Genomic DNA, 18,502 nt, shown 5'->3' with positions numbered 1-18,502 from the left:
GGGTACCATCGAGAAACTACCGCGTGAAAAATTTCAGATCCACGCCACCTCCCCTTTTTGGGGAACCCCCCTTTTTTGAAATTTCAATAACACTTTTCTCAGCCCCATTTCAAGCGATTTTGAAAAGTTTTCTGGAAGTTATGTATATCCTTGGTAGGTATCCCCACTAAAATTTTGAACCCCCTCCCCTCATATTTACCCCTCAAAATAGCGTTTTTTTTTTCATTTTTTTATGCCTATTAACAATGAAGATTGCGAGGTACGATTTTAGAAACACGTTTTTTGGATGTATTTTTGGCCCCCAAACATCTTATACTTTATTAGAAATTTTTGCTTTGGTGCGCCGTGGTGAATACTTGAAGAGTCCAGGGAAAGAACCAGGTAAGTCACTTTTTTTCAAAAATGAGTTTAGGGTTGAATTAAATTCACACTGAGGAGTAGAAAAATGTAGTCCATTTACATTTTGAAAAAAATCGATTTTTCGTGGTTAAAATGGCCTTTAAAAAAAAGAGGAGAAGAGAAAAATGAGCCGAGACGAAATGTGAGGCGACAGGAAGAAAATTTCAACATCGTCAACTATTTAGAATACAAAAATTTTTCATTATGTCATCATAATAATCGATTTTCATCGAATTCAAGTTGTTGCAAAACACTGATTTTTCGATTTTTTGCTTGATTTTTTCTCGAAAACAGTGACTTTTCAAGTCGTGACTGGCTCATCTCTTCATTTTTTTCCTACAATGCCTCAAGTTGTGTTTGTGGGATGTTGTGTGATGTATTTAAAGTCATTACCTTGATGAAATTCAAATTCGCTACGAAATTGGAGCCTTCTGATACTTCAAAACGCCGTAACTCAGAAGTTTGAAAAAGTGACTTACCTGGTTCTTTCCCTGGACTCTTCACTTGGAATAATGTATTTTAGGGGGGTGAGGGGTGAAATGAGAATATTGGAAAAAATAACTATTAATGAGTAGGGTATCGTTTTCATATGATTCGATACCGCTGAGCACGAATATGATCTCAGATTTTCTGCTACCTTCACCTAGCCCTCTCCAGAGCCCCTCGGCCCCCCTCAATTTTCACTATTTTTGAAATGAAGTTATTTTGATGACATTGGTGTTTCTCGATGGTACCCACCTTCCATGCTAGTATCAACCCGAACGCTTTCGGAAGCTATTTCACCCCTCCTATGCGACGATAGCTTTTTTGTGTTTTTTAGAAAACCCCTCTCATTTGAATGGTTCTAGCCTCACCCCCCCTTCGGGGTAGAAGGACAGTTGATATGTCACTAGATCGGAAATTTGGCGTAGAATAAAAAAGTACTGAACTGCTTTTGACGTAAAATCAACCCCTGAGGAGAAAACTGCGAAAAACCCATTTCGGGGAGGTTCAGCCCCCCATTTAAAAATTAACAAGAGGGGTACTGGGTGGTAACTCTTAGGAATTATTCAGGGGGCCACCCTCGACAATTTGCCCCAAAAAAATCGTTGCTAGGTAGAAATGTTTTTTTAAATGCTAATTCTCCTGTATTATTAGACAGCTTCAAGCTTTTCAAATTCGTAGAGCTTTCTAAGGGCTGGGTTTTAGCTTCCGAAAATTCTTAGAATTCAGCTTTTAGCTTTCGGCTTTTGGCTTTCACTTGATATAAGTAGGTACCATAATACTTCGTAAATCGTAATTGATCGACTTTTGTTCCTAAATATTTTTTTTATGTCGATTTCATTTTTTCTATAAGTCTATTGAGCTTTTCCGAGGAGTCAATTTTCATTTCTTGTTTGTTTGATAAATTTTTTTTAATAAGTTGAACCGGGGTTGACTATTCTGCAAACCGCTTTTCCGAATTCTGTTCTCCCTCAAGTTGATTTTCGAGTGAGTATTACCGATGATGGAAAAAAGTTTGTATCGAGCTTAAATTGAAAATTTTGATTAAAATTTTTTATTTGACGAAAAAACCTATTGAGGATGGTTTGTTATTGTTGGAGATTTTCATGACAAAGCATAAGATACTTTGAATTAATAAATTCTGAAAATATGTATTTCAATGTTTGGAAAACATTTTGAGTTATACCGTTTCATCGAAGTTGATCATCGTCATAATTACAATGTCGTTAGTTTTTTTCTAGAATGTGTAGTTCTTAGTTTTTACCAAAAAACTGAAATTTCACCTCATATGTGCAAATTCCATTTTTATGAAAAGTGTTCCATTTTTAATCATTTTTGTTTCGGTACAAACCATTAAAAAATACGCTACTTGTGACCATTTCCAATTTCCATGTTAATTTTAACGCGTTGTAAGCTCATACTTGTCTCCAACAGTCTCGTGTTTCGTTTATTCGCGCGGCTTTCGTACGATTTTTATACCTAACTTCTGTCTTTCGTTTATTCGCCGGAGTCCGTAGATTAATTTACTGAAAGAAATAATAAATTTCGGAATTTTTGTTGTATTTTTGATAGCGTCCAGTGTAACCGCAGTCAACGGAACTGATCGAAATCTCCTCGTTTACAACAATAGTTCAATGAAAGCGTATATTGTCGTAATGCAATTTCGATATGGCGCAGATGTTATATCCACGCGAAATATATATGGTTTACAAACAAAAAAGCAGCATTTTTTTGACAAAGCGGTGGCAGCAAACATGAACCTCACCGGTCCTCCCATCGTCTCCTTTTTCAAAAAACAGGATGAGGATTCCAAACCATTTCCCATCGAAGAAGATATCCAGCTGGGTAGTCTGGATACCTGTATATATATAAGCGGAAATTTTGAAGATTCCCGAGTCGTCTACACACCCTGCGAAACACCACGTGGACGCAGACCGTCTACCACGACTGCGACTGGGACTGCAACCACGGAACCCCCAGAGCCTCTATACTATTACATACCGCCAGATGCCAGAAAGTGATGGGTAATTTAAACATTTAAGTAGCGTAATGTAAAATTGTTTAGATTTGCCGATGAGGAATGAAGGAATTATGTATTTAACCGGAATGACTTATGTATGTATGCTGATGAAATTGTGCCTATGTATCTATTAATAATGTGTTATGCTTCTACAAGAAAAGGTCAGAAAGGGATTTGATTAGTGATTTTCAGCATAAGGTAAACTGAAAACTGCCAAATAATGATACCTATACTTTTTTTGATCGCCTCCAGCTCCCCCCTAAAACAATATTGAACAGTGAAACCACCGTTAATGCATATCATGTTTAGACCTTCAACTTTCAAGTTCTATCTGTGTACTTTGTCCTGAATCAGTACCTGTTGAACGCCACGCTTTTCAAAAATGGCCCCAAAAAAACGCCTTTTTTTTACTTGTCACAAGTTGACCCTCCCCCCTTCCCCTTATTCTTAATTCCACCTATGTTACACTCACGCCGACCTGTAAAATCTAAGAATTTTTACAGACGCTTTTAAAAATGCCAAATGTTGACCACTTGAACTTTAAATTAGTTTTTGACGTGTATGAGTGCTGATATAAATTGACAAGGGTTTAAACGAAGTATTTCGGAGAGTTTCGACGTTTTTACTTGGAAATTGCAAAATTTAGTAGATATGACATTTTCTACCAATCAATGTTGCTCGAATTGAATCACCATCAACACCCACATGCGTCAAAAAGTATCCAATTTAAAGTAGGTACCTACTTCGCATTTCGATTTTTCAAAACCCACTTTCTTCAATATAATACCTACCTACGAAAATTTCACTGGTTTTTCAACTAGGTACGTAAAACCAATTCAGTTTGAACCGGTACATTTACCCTACTCGTACATACATACAATATACTTTATACTTAATTAGCTTTGTAGATTAATATTTAAACAATGATCAGTTTTGTGATTAAATTTATTTTTTTTTAAACCTAAAAATTGCTTGATTTCTTTCCAATTTGTTCATGCTTATGATTTATCTGCGCTTAAACGTTTTACTGAAAAATACAAAATGGAAAATGTTTAACAGTCGGTCGTAGTGGAACATATGTAAAGGTAAATAGGTATCCACGCGCTACTCAGCTTATTTCACGAATCAGTGATAAATTGCGACACATGGCCTAAACTTGTGAAATTCAGATTGTTGAGGTAAAGTATGCTCGGATAACCCCTCATCTCTCCGCTTCAGTGATACCAAAAATTCTTTCAAAGATTCCCATTTTTGTCAGCTCTTATTCAAATTTTTTTGAGTTTGGAGGAGAATGATAGGTCAAACACGAAAATAAAGTCAGGTCTACCAATTTCCCTCGAGAGTTTTTCATGAGTTCACTGCGGAGATTGGCAAGAATTTTCGTCCTAATCCTCTGATCTCCAGAGGGTGCGAGTGGGGGTCGCTTCTCTTGTCGAATTCAAATTCACAATTACTATTACTTTTATATTGTTTTAGTTTTATAGCATCTGATAAGTATAGGTATGTTCCATATTCGATAACTGAAGATGTGGATGTTTTCTCTGAAACGACTACCTACAGAAAAAAAATTGCAAATACATAAGTTGATTGCCCAACTTTGTGGACTCATGCCTCAAGATTGGTTGAATTGATTCTAAGAGGAGAATTGTAAGGAAATTATAAAATCAGGAATCAAAAGAAAAGCAAAAGTTTTCAGAGTAAAAGCTTTAGGTATGTACCTACTTCTCTAAATGAGTGCATACAAAATTTCATAGCAGGTATCACTTCAATTGAAAAATCACAAAAAGTTCGATCTTTTGATACCTATTCTTTCTTTTCATTTTTGTCGAATTGCACACTAGTGGATCGCGAAAAAAAATGCTACGGAGGAGTGTGATCAAATTCAGTGGACACTTTCATTTCGAGTTGTAAGTCATCGAGAAACAAATTGCAGCTTCGAAGGAGCTGTTGCAAGGGAGATATGGGTCCTCTAAGAAGGGGAATTTTTCGAAAGATGACTGATACATTTTCAAAATCCTCATGAAATTCCAAATTTTTTTCATTCAAACTTTCTTTGAATTGCTAAATTATTTTAGCCACAATTTATTCGTTTGACTACGAGGCTTGAAAAAAATTGAATTGAAAAATTCAACTTTGGGAACGATTGAAAAGTTGAAGATGACGCTAGACGGGAGTGGTTGGGGGTCGATGTATGTACTTATTAAAAGTGGTTCAATAGGAGTAATTTGAGACCACGACCACCTTCCTATCCCCTTTTGGTCAAGACTTCTTGGCCAAAACAGATGACAACGAAGGTGGTCAATTTTCACAAATTTGGGAACCCCTGAATCGGTTTTGCGATTCGATCTCAAAAATGTGATGGTGATTTCGAAACCGGGAAAAGGCCCTCTTTCGAGGGAATATTGCAAAAATTTTATACTCGTATCTTTCGACTTCCACTGTTCTGCGATTTTTATAGATAAGATAGAGCGACTTGGAAAATTCAACATTGAATTAAAATTACGCGAGTTGACATGCCTAAATGAAAATCTACGTAAAAAAGCGCCATTTTTGTACGAAATTGAATTGAAATTGAGCCAATCGATAGAAAATTTCATTCTCTTCCATTTATAACCGAACAGAAACTTTCCCAAAATTTTTCACTTCCAAAAAAAAAAAATGAAAAATTATGTTATTTATCCTGTGCTTTTACAGCTATACCTAATCTTGGCTAAATAGCCTTACATACAGTCGACACTAGTGCTAAACTGCGTAACTATAATCGGAGCAGGAGTACCTACATATGTACATCCCTCCGCAACGGAGACATGTGATACATTGTTTACTTATGTTATCCTAGCCCACATTCTTTCTCAACAAGTCGACAGGTGTTTTTACCTAAAAAAAAAGACCCTTTAGATAAAAGTCTTACTCGTATAGTACATCAACACGAACCAAGCTCTTCACCAAACCGGTTGTGTTGGAATGTCGACGCAATAAGTCACCAACCTTTGCTTGAATGTATTCATCAAAGAGTGCCACTACTGCCGTGATGTTAGACGTTGTAATCAGTGCTTTTACTGTAGTGTACGTATATCCAGAATTTTGGTGTAATTTATAGTGCTGTTATCATTATGTCAATTCTGGTAGTATATGTAATCATTGCATTCTTAATCAATACGAATGTCAAAAGTTTTCCATTAATCGTTTTTAATGCATGCAGTCAAGACCCTGAGTGTTTCATTTCCTATGACTTCAGTTTTGAGAAACTTGGGGATGGCCTGTTTTTGGGACCGCCAATCTTACATTTTGCAGAAAAAAGTTATTTATATTTTCCTTTTACGAACGGTGACAAGGTTCGACTCTTAAAACACCTCGATTTACGGGATCCTGGAACCATCATGGTTACGAAAACGCTTGCAGATGACAATAACTGTTTCGTCGTGAGTGGAAATTATTCGACTGCAAAAGTATCAAATTGTTTAAATGGTAAGTACTTGTATTGTTTGAACGACGCGATGATAGCGATTGTAGTCTTCCTTCATTGACACCGACGCCAATGTTGGGATATCCTGGGAAAATCTCATTTATTGTGAAAGATTTCGAGGTGAAAAATACGTAGAATCGTTGAAAAAAGGGAAAAAATGGAAAATTCAGTCAAAAATGTCAAGTACGGGGAAAATTTGGATAATATGAAAATCCATTCAAAAAACATTTTAATTTCATGTTTTCTTTACATTTTCATTTTTTTCGTCCTGTGTTTTAGGTTTATCGTCATCCTGTTTACTGATTCTGTACTCCGTGCTTTGTGTTCTTGATCATATTTTCTCAGGGATGGAAACCTGAAACATGAAACGTTTGGCTTTAGCTTTTGCCTTCTACAAATATGTATTTATCAAATTGTAGCTTTAGACAGCTTCAAAAGGGCTGGGTTTTAGCTACCGAAAATGCTTAGAATTCAACTTTTAGCTTTCAACTTTGGCTTTCTCTTGATATAAGTAGGTACCTCAATATAGGTACTTCGTAACTCGTAATCCGTTTAATAAATTTGGTACTAAACTATACTGATTGAATTTTGTTCCTTAATAATTTTTTTCATGTCGATTTCATTTTTTCCATAAGTCTATTGAGCTTTTCTAATTGTAAGTGTTCTATTTGTATTTCTTGTTTGTTTGATATATTTTTTTTTAATAAGTTGAACCGGGGTAAGTGAGAACGGGTTTTTCACGAAACATATAATGAATACCCAAAAGCTTAGCTATTTTGCCAAAAATTACCAAAACGTCCCGCTACTTATCAAAAAATTGCAAAAGTAGTCCCAACTGTTTTGCCAAAAATTGCAAAATAGAAAATATCACGTTTTTGTCAATAATTTCCAAACAGAGTCTTTCTTTTTGCTGAAATTATCCAGAGCCTTCTATTGTAACAAAATTCTCGCTTTTAATCGAAATTGCTACGCTAACGCAAGTTTTACCTTTTTTAAATTTGAGAAGAATCTTAAAAAATGTAATTTAATATTTTGAAAAAAGGAGGAGTCCCGATAAGGCCACTTTTTGGGTCCCGCACAGTTATCGACTCGACCACTCTTAAAATGTTGTAATAAATGTCCCAAATACGAATCCGTGGTTAGTTAACCCAAAATGACCATTTTTTTTGGCTTCAGGGGTTCCCAAAATTGTGAATAAAAAAAGAATTTTAAGAACCACTGAGTATTATTTTCAAAACCTTTTTCAGCGTAAAATATCTGTTTGAACCCGATAAACGTTATGCGAGGTGATTTTTCTATTATCGACTCTCGAGGGTAGAAATTGGGGGTTTTGATTTTTGGAAAATTTTGGAACCACCATTTTGGACCTACCCCTTTAAGCCCCGCCAAAAAGCTGTTTACAGTTTTTTAGTATCTGAACGACCTCCGTCCTACCAAATTTTGAGCCCAATAAAATTTTGCGCTGGTACTCTAAAATCCAATTTTTCAATTTTTCGTAATTTCGATGTTTTGGGAACCCCTGGAAAATTAGAAACCTGCAATTTACGCCAAACGTAACGTTTTGAAGTATATATAGGCATCGCGGCAGGCTTATGAGCCAATTTTTCAAAATTTCAAAATTTTTAAAATCATTTTCAATTTCTGTTCTAATTAACTAATTGAAATTCTAATTGCACAGTCATTGAAATATATAATTTATCTGTATCAAGAAACAGAACAAAAAATTTTAAAATTTTTTGAACTATATTGAATTTTGTGAAAATTGCTTGGTTGTCAAAAAGTCTAAACCACATCAAAATTTTTGGTATCAACAGTATTCCCATAGAGCAATAAAATGCAGAAAAATCATTAGTCAAATATCATCGTGCATACCCAATTTCAACAGGGCTTTGGGTATGCCGACCAGTACTTCCTATTCTATAGGCCTCATCGCCTCATGTTAGTACTACATCTAGCGAACATCTCTGAGAAACATTTGGTGCGCGCAGCTAACTTTGACAAAATTAGTTTGAAACAGGTGGCTGACTTGTTATGTAAGATTAACCTTTACAAAGTGAGCCAGGCTGGTAAACCTACTGGTTCACTTCTTATGCAAGATTAACCCATACATGGGTTCATAAGTGTGCTGTCGTGAACATATATATTCAATAATCTAGATGAAAAAGTTGAATAAAGCTCCCAGTATATTCGTAATCTAGAACCCTTTTTTTAGAGCCCCCCACTTTAGGCATCCCTGAAAAAGGTGTTGAAGCATATTTTTTCAAATGAATTGAAGAATTTACATTTGAAACACACCAGCAAGTGCTCGATAATTTTTCATATGAGTTTTCCTATAACTTACAAAATTGGGCTATTTCGGGTCAAATTCTAAGATTTTTCTCTTCGAAAAAACGTTAAAATCACATTTTCACGATTTCAACGAACGAAGTAAAATCTCAGAATTTGACCCAAAAAAGCTCAATTTTGAAAGTTACAGGATAAATGAAATGAAAAATTATCGAACACTTGCTTGGGTGTTTCAAATGTAAACTCTTCAAATTATTTGAAAAATTATGTGTAAATGCCTTTTTAGGGGTGCCTAAAGGGGGGGGGGGGCTCCGACAAAAGGGTTCAAAATTACGAATATACAGGGAGCTTTATTCAACTTTTTCTTCGAGATAACTGAATATATACATCAAAATGTTACGTTTGGCGCAAATCGCAGGTTTTCATTTTTTTTCAGGGATTCCCAAAATATCGAAATTACGAAAAATTGGAAAATTGGATTTTTGAGTACCAGCGCAAAATTTTATTGAGCTCAAAATTTGGTGGGATGGAGGTCTTTCAGATACTAATGAACTGTAAAAAGCTTTTTAGCGGGGTTCAAAGGGGTAGGTTAAAAATTGTGGTTCCAAAATTTTCCAAAAATCAAAACCCCCAATTTCTGCCTTCGAGGGTCGAAAATAGAAAAATCACCTCGCATAACGTTTATCGGGTTCAAACAGATATTTTACGCTGAAAAAGGTTTTGAAAATAATACTCAGTGGTTCCTAAAATTCTTTTTTTATTCACAATTTTGGGAACCCCTGAAGCCCAAAAACTGGTCATTTTGGGTTAACTAACCACGGATTCGTATTTGGGACATTTATTACAACATTTTAAGAGTGGTCGAGTCGATAACTGTGCGGGGCCCAAAAAGTGGCCTTATCGGGACTCCTCCTTTTTACGACGCTTTGTAAGCTCATACTCCTCTCTAACAGTCTAGTCTTTCGTTTATTCGCCGAAGTTCGTAGATCAATTTACTGAAACAAACAATAAATTTCGGAATTTTTGTTGTATTTTTGATAGCGTCCAGTGTAACCGCAGTCAACGGAACTGATCGAAATCTCCTCGTTTATAACAATAGTACAAAGAATCCGTTTATTACCGTAATGCAACTTCGATATGGCGCAGATTTTATATTCACGCGAATGATATATTATACACAAACAATAAAGGAGAATTTTTTTGATCAAGCGGTGGCAGCAAACATAAACCTCACCGGCCCTCCCATCGTCTCGTTTTTCAAAAAACTGAGGGAGGATTCCAAACCATTTCCCATCGAAGAAGATATCCAGCTGGGTAGTCTGGATACCTGTATAAATATAGATGGAAGTTATGAAGATCCCCAAGTCGTCTACATACCCTGCGAAACACCACGTGGACGCAGACCGTCTACCAGGACTGCGACTACTACAACAATCACGGAACGACCATATCCATTATACGAACTGCCATATGCCAGAAAGTGATGGGTAATTTAAACATTTAGCGTAATATCTAGAATTGTTTAGATTTTCCGATGAGGAATGAAGGGAGTATGTATTTAACCGGAATGACTTATGTATGTATGCTGATGAAATTGTGCCTATGTATCTATTAATGTGTTATATTTTCACAAGAAAAGGTCAGAAATGGATTTGATTATTGATTTTCAGCATAAGGTAAACTGCCAAATAATGATTATACTTTTTTTGACCGCCTCCAGCTCCCCGCTAAAACAATATTGAGCAGTGAAACCACCGTTAATACATATCATGTTTACAACTTCAACTTTCAAGTACCATCTGTGTACTTTGTCCTAAATCAGTATCTGTTGAACCCCACGCTTTTCGAAAATGGTCTAAAAAAACTGCCTTTTTTCTTTTTATTGGCCACAAGTTGACGCCCCCTTCGTTCCCCCTTATTTTCAATTCCACCTATGTTACACTCACGCCGACCTATAAAATATAAGCACTGTGCAATTTTGAACCAAAAATGTTCATAACTTTCGTTTTTACATAGGGTCATTCCATGTCAACTCAATCAAAAAAAGGCGATTATGAAAGTCATGTCTTTCGATTTCGCTCAATTTTTTTTTACAATATCTACCCACCCAGTAGATAAGAAACCTGCAATCAGTTTGGTCCCAGCCCTCTCAGGGGGCGGGTGGGGGGCTTCCATTATTTTCACATTGTCTCGAGGAACTCAACTTCAGCAGTCCATTCCTCCAAAACTATGGTACTTTGATCAAAACTGATTTCGCAGTTTGAAAGAGAATTGCATTTAGAACCTTTTAGGCATTTTGAAATTTTCAAAAGTTTAAAGTTGAACTTTCAAATTGAAAGTTCAAATTTCAAAATGGCGCTGTAAGTGGAAGCTACCATTTAAAATTTTGAAAAAATTTCCATAGACGTACCTTTTGATGCTTTTTTGAAATATTCAAGTTTCGAGATGGGATCTCTCAATGGAGGGGGAGCACCCCCACCCCCAATTTTGGGCGAAACTTTCGAAAGAAAATCTGGGGCATGTGATAAATCGAATTGTATGTTTTTGGTGACGCTGAACACGAATATTACGTCAGATTTTTAATAGGACCCCATTCATGGCCCCCAGCACCTCCCCAAAGGGGGTAAAAGTTCAAAAAAGTGTTTTGTTCGTGTGACACATGGAATAGTATGTTTTTGGTGACGCTGAACGCGAATACGACGTCAGATTTTTGATTGGACCCCATCCACGGCCCCCAGCATTTCCCCAAAGTGGGCGACCCCCCAAAAAAATGGTTACATTCGTGTGACACAAGAAATAGTATGTTTTCGATATCGCTGTACACGAATATAGCCATAGTTTTCTATATCGACTTCACCCATGGCCCCCAAAACCTTCCCAATAGGTAAAAGTCCAAAAAAATTTTGGGGGCCATTGATGGGGTCCAATCAAAAATCTGACGTCATATTCGTGTTCAGCGTCACCAAAAACATACTATTCCATGTGTCACACGAACAAAACACTTTTTTGAACTTTTACCCCTTTGGGGAGGTGCTGGGGGCCATGAATGGGGTCCTAATTTTGACGACAAATTGCCTAGGTCGACGCAGAATCCCCAACTGCAACTTTCAGGAAAGCTGGATAGGGGTTTGAGTGACGAAAAGTATATTTTTTTCTAAAATGCCCTTTTTATAGGAGCACCTCCGAACTTGAAATTTTTTCTGAGTGATTTGCAACTCATCCGCTGAATGTGATCAAAATCCCCCAAAATTTTCTATTGCGATCCATCTACGAGTACCTCGGGATAAAGTGTTTAGTTCAAAACACATTTTTAAAATCCTCATGAAATTCCAAATTTTTTTCATTCAAACTTTTTTTGAATTGCAAAATCATTTACTTAAGCCACAATATTCGTTTAACCGCGAGGCTTGAAAAAATTCAACTTTGGGAACGATTGAAAAGTTGAAGATAACGCTGAACGGGAGTGGTTGTGGGTCGATATATTAAGAGTGGTTCAATAAGAGTAATTTAAGACCATAACCAACTTCCTATCCCATTTTGGTCAAGACTCTTTGGCCAAAACAGATGACAACGAAGGTGATCAATTTTCACAAATTTGGGAACTCCTGAATCGGTTTCGCGATTCGATCTCAAAAATGTGATGGTGATTTCGAAACCGGGAAAAGGTCCGTTTTCGAGGAAATATTGCAAACATTTTATACATAACATTTTTCAATTGGCATTTTAAAATGTGAATTTTGAAATTGAATTCTAAAAATTTCGAAATAATAAACAATTGAAAATTTTTTAAAAATTTGTTTCATAACTTCTGTGTACTTAGATATTGAAATGTTCAGAATTAGTAAAAAAGCAGAGCTGCCATGCCAGGTCGCGGTTGCTCTTGCTAGTTTTAACGTTTTCTACACCCCTCCGCAACGCAGACGGGTGATACATAGTCTACTTGTGTTATCCTACCCCAAATTCTTTCTTTTCAATAAGTCGACAGGTGTTTTTACCTGAAAAAATCGACCCTCTAAGCCTCTACGTTCGACGTCTTACTCGTATATCAAATCAACACGAACCAAGACCAAACGGATTGTGTTGGAATGTCAAGTCAAGAAGTTATCAAGCATAGCTTGAATTTATTCACCAAAGAGTGTCGCTACAGCCGTGATGTTAGACGATGTAATCAGTGCTTTGACTGTAGTATACGTATATCCAGAATTGTAGTGTAATTAGTGTTGTTATCATGATGTCAATTCCAGTAGTATATGTATATGTAATCATTTCATGCTTAGTGAATACGAATGCCATTGCTGGTTCCGCGAGTGTTCCCACGGAATATGAAAGTTCTTCATTAATCGTTTTAAATGCATGCAGTCAAGACCCTCCGTGTTTCATTTCGTATTTCGTCAGGGTTGAGTATTTTCCGTTTTTGTTACCAAGTCCGTCAATCTTGCATCTTGCAGAAAAAAATTATTTTTATTTTCCTGTTACGAGCACTAGCAAGGTTTCGATCTTAAAACACATCGATGAACAGGATCCTGGAACCATCATCATTACGAAAAAGCTTAGAGATGAGAATAACTGTTTCGTCGTGAGTGGAAATTATTCGACTGCAAAAGTATCAAATTGTTTAAATGGTAAGTACTTGTATTGTTTGAACGACGCGATGATAGCGATTGTAGTCTTCCTTCATTGACACCGCGGCCAATGTTGGGATATTCTGGGAAATTCTCGTGATTGTGAAAGATTTTGAGGTGAAAAATGGAACCGTTGAAAAAAGGGGGAAAATAGAAAATTCAGTCAAAAATGCCAAGTACGGAGAAAATTTGGAAAATATGAAAATCCATTAAAAAAAAATGTTATTTCATGTTTTCTTTTCGTCCTGCTGTTTTCTGATTCTGTACATACTCCGTGCTTTGTGTTCTTGATCACATTTTCCCATGGATGGAAAGCTAAAAAATGAAACGTTTGGCTTTAGCTTTACCTTCTATAAATATGTAGCCTATTTATAAAACTTAAGCTTTAGACAGCTTCAAGCTTTTCAATTTCGTAAAGCTTTCTAAGGGCTGGGTTTTAGCTTCCGAAAAAATCTTAAAATTTAACTTTTAGCTTTCAACTTTTGGCTTTCACTTGATATAAGTAGGTACCATAATATTTCGTAAATCGTAATTCGTTTAATAAATTTGCTACTAAACACTACTGATTGAATTTTGTTCCTTAATAATTTTCTTAATGTCGATTTCATTTTTTCCATAAGTCTATTGAGCTTTTCCAAGTGTTCAATTTGTATTTCTTGTTTGTTTGATATATTTTTTTTAATACGGAGTTTTCACAAAACATTTCATTTTTTTCTCAAAAAAATGAAAAAATGAGTACCCAAAAGTTGAGCTATTTTGCCAAAAATTACCAAAACGTCCCGCTATTTATCAAAAAATTGTAAAAGTAGTCCCAACTGTTTTGCCAAAAATTGCAAAATTGAAAATATCACTTTTTTGTCAATAATTTCCAAACAGAGTCTTTCTTTTTGCTGAAATTATCCAGAGCCTTCTTTTTAACAAAATTCTCGCTTTTTATCGAAATTGTTATGCTAACGCAAGTTTTACCTTTTTTGCCTACTAAAATTGGCAAATGTTTCGCCTTTTTGTCAAAAATTGCCAAAAATATCGCTTTTTGCAAAAACTTCTCAAAAAGTCCTGCTTTTTGCAAAAACTGTCAAAGTTTTGCATTTTGAAAATTTATTGTAAAAAATTACCGCTTTTTAGCAAAATTGCGAAAAACTATTGCCCTTCTGCCGAAAATTGTTGAGAACCTTTCATTAAAACTTTTTTTTAAGTCTCGTTTTCTGTCAAAGTGACCATTTCCAATTTCCATGTTAATTTTAACGCTTTGTAAGCTCATACTCGTCTCCAACAGTCTCGTCTTTCGTTTATTCGCCGGAGTCCGTAGATTAATTTACTGAAACAAATAATAAATTTCGGAATTTTTGTTGTATTCTTGATAGCGTCCAGTGTAACCGCAGTCCACGGAACTGATCGGAACCTCCTCGTTTATAACAATAGTACAAAGGACGAGTATATTGCCGTAATGCAACTTCGATATGGCGTAGATGTTATATTCACGCGAATGATATATCCTAAACAAACAAAAAAGGAGAATTTTTTTGACAATGCGGCGGCAGCAAACCTGAACGTCAGCGGTCCCCCCATCGTCTCCTTTTTTAAAAAACAATGGGAGACTTCCAAAGCATTTCCCATCGAAGAAAATATACAGCTGGGTAGTCTGGATACTTGTATATATATGAACGGAAATTTTGAAGATGCCCAAGTCGTCTACACACCCTGCGAAACACCACGTGGACGCAGACCGTCTACCACGACTGCGACTGGGACTACAACCACTGAACGCCCAGGGCCTTTATACTATTACGAACTGCCAGATGCCAGAAAGTGATGGGTAATTAGAACATTTAGCGTGTGTAGAATTGTTTAGATTTTCCGATGAGGAATGAAGGAATTATGTATGTATTTACTATCCTCCAGCTCTCTCCTAACACAATATTGAACAGTGAAACCACCGTTCAACTTTCAAGTACCATCTGTGTACTTCGTCCTGAATCAGTATCTCTTGAACCCCACGCTTTTCAAAAATGGTCCAAAAAACTGCCTTTTTTTACTGGCCACAAGTTGACCCCTCCCCTTTCCTCTTATTTTAAATTCCATCTATGTTACACTCAAGCCGACCTATAAAATATAAGCACTGTGCAATTTTGAACGAAAAATGTTCATAACTTTCGTTTTTACAGATGTTTTTTAAAATGCCAAATGTTGACCACTCGTTTAATATACTGACTTTATTCTTTACTTTACATAGGTATACATACTTAATTAGCTTTGTAATCTAATATTTAAACATTGATCATTTTTGTAATTACATTTTTTTTTAAACCTAAAAATCGATTGAATTGTTTCCAATTTTTTCATGCTGATGAGTTATCTACGCTTTAACGTTTTACTGAAAAATACAAAATTGAAAATGTTTAACAGTCGGCAGAAGTGGAACATTTTGTAAAGGTAAATAGGTATTCATGCGCTACTCAGCTTATTTCACGAATAAGTGATAAATTGCGACACATGGCCTAAACTTGTGAAATTCAGATTGTTGAGGTAAAGTATGCTCGGATAACCCCTCATCTTTCCGCTTCAGATACCAAAAATTCTTTCAAAGATTCCCATTTTTGCCAGCTCTTATTCAAATTTTTTCGAGTTGACTGCTCGCATTTTGAACGAATATCAAATGACTTTCATTTTTCGTGGACTACAGTGGAAGCACTGATTTACATCGTCTAACGTCGCGGCAGTAGCTGCACTATTTTGGTGAGTACATTCAAACAAAGGTTGGTGACTTCTTGCGGTCGACTTGACTGCCTTGACATTCCTGCATTATCCGTATGGTGAGGAGCTTGGTTCGTGTTGATTTGATATAAGACGTCGAACGTGGACACTCGTTTTTTGTAAGTAAGTGAAAGTACCCATCGACTTGTTGAAAAGAAAAAATGTGGGCTCTAGGATCGGTCTACCAAATAGAATTATATTTTGGCTAGACAAAAGAGTACATAACACAAGTAAACCGTCTCCGTTTGCGGGGGGGGGGGGGAGTATGTTGGTATACCAGCTCCGATTATACAGTATGTCAAGAAAGTAGTACCCAGTGACTTTCATTTTCAAGTGGAAAGAGCTAGCGAGATGAAAATACAAGTTCTTTCTTTTCATTTTTGTGGAATTGCACACTAGTGAATCGCGAAAAAAAATGTATCGGAGGAGTGTGACCAAATTCAGTGGAGACTTTCATTTTGAGTTGAAAGTCCCTGAGAAAAACTTGCAGCTCCGAAGGTACCCTTGTAGGGGAAATGTGGGTTCTCAAAGAAGGGGAATTTTCGAAAAAAGAAATTTTTTTGCTCTAATCTCTACTCAACCTGTCCCGCTCCAAAAGACAGTAGGTACCTATTTAATATGTATTCTGCGGTATCCTACTTCGTCTGTTATGGTCAACATCCAAAATCAAAAGCTCTAACGAGTGGTTAAAAATTAGCAAACCGGTTATTTTTGGGAAATTTGTGTTTTGAAAATTTTTTCTTGTTAATTATTTTGCATTGATCAAGCCAAAATATTGAAAGATGCCTATCATTTCTGAAATTGAGAAAACATTTCATGATACATATATGGTGCTAATATTGCCGTTTTCAAAAACCCGAGAAAAACAACTAAAAACTTTACATTTTTTGGCTTTTGAAATGGCAATAGTGACCAAAAAAATAGCACCACTGCATTTATCTCCTCAATTTCAGAAATGATTCTATCAATGTTTTGGCTTATTGAGAAATATTTGAAAAAAATATTTCATAGCACGAATTTACACCAAAATAACTAATTTGCAAAATTTTTGATTGTTCAGCCCTAGTCGTCTTGGATTTTGTCGACAATAGCCTAGGTCGACGCAGAATCTCCAACTGCATCTTTCAGGGCTGCACTTGGGACTGGGCAATGTTTCCCAAAACAAGCTGGATAGGGGTTTGAGTGAAGAAAAATATAAAATGCCCTCTTTTTGAGAACCCAGATCTTCCTTCTAGGAGCACATCCAAACTTGAAATTTTTTCTGACTGATTTTCAACTCAAAATGAAGACATCCGCTAATTTTGATCAAAAACCCTCAACATTTTTTATCGCAATCCATCCTAATATGCCTCACTTACTGTGTGTTTTGTGCAAATCAACTTTTCCGTCGGTGTTTTTTGCAATAGTAGGTATGTAGTTACATTATGTTCAGAATTGAAATATAATTTTCCATTTCAGTACTTTCAACATAACCACACAGGTACATTTTGGGACCTTCTTTCGATATGTATACCCTATACCTATTGAAAGTTATATGTTGAGATTTTCCAGGCAGTGAATTTGTGTAATTAAACTCAAGAGAGAACACAACATATCCACACGTTTATTAAACACGAACTGAAAGTATTTACAATGACGATCATAGAACATCGTAGAAAGGCTAGAAAGTTACTGAATAATCGAGATGATTAAATCTAGAAGAAATACGGAAATACTGGAGATAAACCGGAGTTTGAAAATTGCCCAAAAGATAGCGTCACACACAAATCTTACTACACCCCCCTTCAATTTTCCAAACTCAAAACAAAAGGAAAAATTCCTAAAACTAAACTCAACAAAATAACGAAAGTATTTAAACTTGAACAAGATACATAATATTGATTCCTTAATACCAAGCAAGCACAAGTCAAGCTCTTAGATTAAGTAAGTTTACATAATTCAATAATGACATCGCCAAATAACAAGAACAAAAAGCCACTAGTCGATTTTTGATCATACCTTTCACCACCAAAATTAGCATCAACAATCAACATGAACTGACAGATCAGAATTTGTATCAGTGACTGATTTGGAGTTGTTACCTTTGCCAAATACTAACTTAAGGTCCTTAGTCGAATACAAATAGTTCAAAATACGTTTAGCATATCAAAAATGAGTAATACTGTAACAATTCTGGTATCTATTCAATAAATTAACAAGAAAACTTACATCAGGTCTAGGTAGTACCATTTGAGATATATGTACATTAAACAACCAATTAACTCATGATAAGGTAAGTTTACATCACATGAACCTTTTTCTAATTGCAAATTCGGTTCCATAGGAGTAGTTTCAACTTTAGTATCATTTTGACAAAACTTATTGAATACATCTTTGATATACCTAGTCTAATACAAATATAGTTTTCTCTCACTAATATCAGTCATATCAAAACGATCTTGCAATTTTTGTTTTAGATCATTAGTATCACTA

At 35.8% G+C, this 18,502-nt stretch overlaps 2 long non-coding RNA genes across 2 annotated transcripts in view; both read left to right on the top strand.

The window, feature by feature from the left end:
- LOC135844889 (uncharacterized) overlaps positions 1 to 18,502 on the top strand; it is a 90,053-nt gene that overhangs the window by 35,077 nt on the left and 36,474 nt on the right. The gene's annotated exons all lie outside the window — the stretch shown is intronic.
- Positions 5,664 to 10,305, top strand: LOC135845303 (uncharacterized). Its single transcript, XR_010558722.1, has 2 exons — positions 5,664 to 6,370; positions 9,696 to 10,305. It is a non-coding gene; the product is annotated as an uncharacterized LOC135845303 (long non-coding RNA).

This window comes from Planococcus citri, chromosome 4, assembly GCF_950023065.1.
Source record: "Planococcus citri chromosome 4, ihPlaCitr1.1, whole genome shotgun sequence".
In the NCBI taxonomy this organism is placed as follows: domain Eukaryota; kingdom Metazoa; phylum Arthropoda; class Insecta; order Hemiptera; family Pseudococcidae; genus Planococcus; species Planococcus citri.
The sequence above is the reverse complement of the archived record's forward strand: the minus strand, read 5'-3'. Positions and strand labels throughout refer to the sequence as shown.